Below are 1,761 nucleotides of genomic sequence, written 5' to 3'. Positions count from 1 at the left end.
GTTGATCCAAGAAGAATGAAGTCCTTGACAACTTCAATCTTTTCTCCATTCATAAGAATGTTGTTTATTGGTCCAGTGGTAAGGATTTTTGTTTTAATAGAATACAGGACTAAAAATCCTTGTATGTTCTGCTTTGGTCTCTTGAAGAACTCTTTCCCTGGGTGCTTGCTTTTGCATCCTTCCTCTTGAAGCTAATTCCTATAATATAAAAATCCCAAGTGTCCTAGAAAGCCTACAGCTAGATACTCCCTTCAGCAGCCTTCAGAATGAGTGAGCAATGCACAAATCACATAGACTAGAGGTTCCACATGATTCCAGGTCTTGGGTATTTGATTCCATGCCATCCATTCAAGAGTTTCCATTTAAAGACTCAGAAATTGAGGAACTAAGACAGCAATTCTCCTTGTTTTAGTCTGAATTCTGACCCAAAGAATGGCTTGTTTTTGTTATTGTTTGGTGCCATTGAGTTACTTTGACTCATAGAACACCTGTGTACAACAGAACAAAACTCTGCCTAGTCATGTACCATCTTCACTATCATACCTGTCTTTGAGCCCATTTTTTAAGTCACTGTGTAGATTAATATTTTTGATGTTCTTCCTCTTTTTAGCTAATGCTCAACTTTACTAAGTATGATATCTATCTCCAATGAAAGGTCTCTTCTGATAAGAAGTACAAAATACTTGAGACAATCTTACCATCTTCTCTTCTAAGGAACATTCATGGGTCTTCCTTATTCAAAATTTGTGAACATAACATAATTTTGGTGATGTGTATGTGCTTATGATTTCCATAAATGAAGGAATTATGAAAACATCACTGAAGGTAGGCTAAAGGGGTTTTACTGACTGAATCAGGGAAAATTTTCAGTATAAAGCAATGTCAGCAGAATGCTTTAGCATATTGAAGAAAATTGCAAGTCACAAGTTTAAACTGATATAACTAGAAATAATTTGAAAGTATAAGGAGTGGTTCACGTATGCACTACTTCCCTGCATAATTCTTATTAATCATAAATTTAAAATAGTAACTTCAATGTGAAAGCTTGGCAGAGAGTGTTTTAATCCAATAATCAAATTGAACATCATTAGTAATGAAGCAATTTGGCATATGGTGCTACCTGATGGGATTGAAAGAGTAAATGCAATTCAGCTTCTGTTATCTTACAGTGTATCTATCTTAACCGACAGCAGAAATAAAGTTTTATTATTTAAGACTCTAAGTTTTCTTTTAGTTTTAGTATTTAAGATTCATGTTACTGAAATAAATGTTATACAAATTCAGTCAACTAGACTTTAAGCCATTGGCAATTGATTGCGTTAATTGATTACACAAAGTGTCAAAATATGGATACTTTCCACAATAGATGCAACGATTTATCACTGTCCTGAATAATTGAAATGAAAAGCATGATCTTAGTTAAAATCTGAATAATTCAAATATTTGAGGAAAATTAGAGCTCTCATTCTGAAATGTACTTTCTATTTGCTTTATTATGATTAATTTGTGATTAATTTTATTCTTCTTTATTCATTTCTTTTTATTATTAATTTGCTTATATACAAATTGAATGCATTTGTGGAATTATAAATTCCATTATCTTGAATTGAGCATGGTTTTGTTTTGATTTTTCTGATGGGATAACTTTCCGGAAATTATAAAAAAGAATTGCTGATAATATTACCTGGGAAATTATAATACCCTTGGGAAGTTTTGTTTAAATTTTTAAAAATATGATTGCATAAGCTGAAATCCTCCACA

Source organism: Chrysochloris asiatica, unplaced genomic scaffold (assembly GCF_000296735.1).
Source record: "Chrysochloris asiatica unplaced genomic scaffold, ChrAsi1.0 scaffold00021, whole genome shotgun sequence".
NCBI lineage: Eukaryota > Metazoa > Chordata > Mammalia > Afrosoricida > Chrysochloridae > Chrysochloris > Chrysochloris asiatica.
Note: the sequence above shows the minus strand (reverse complement) of the source record.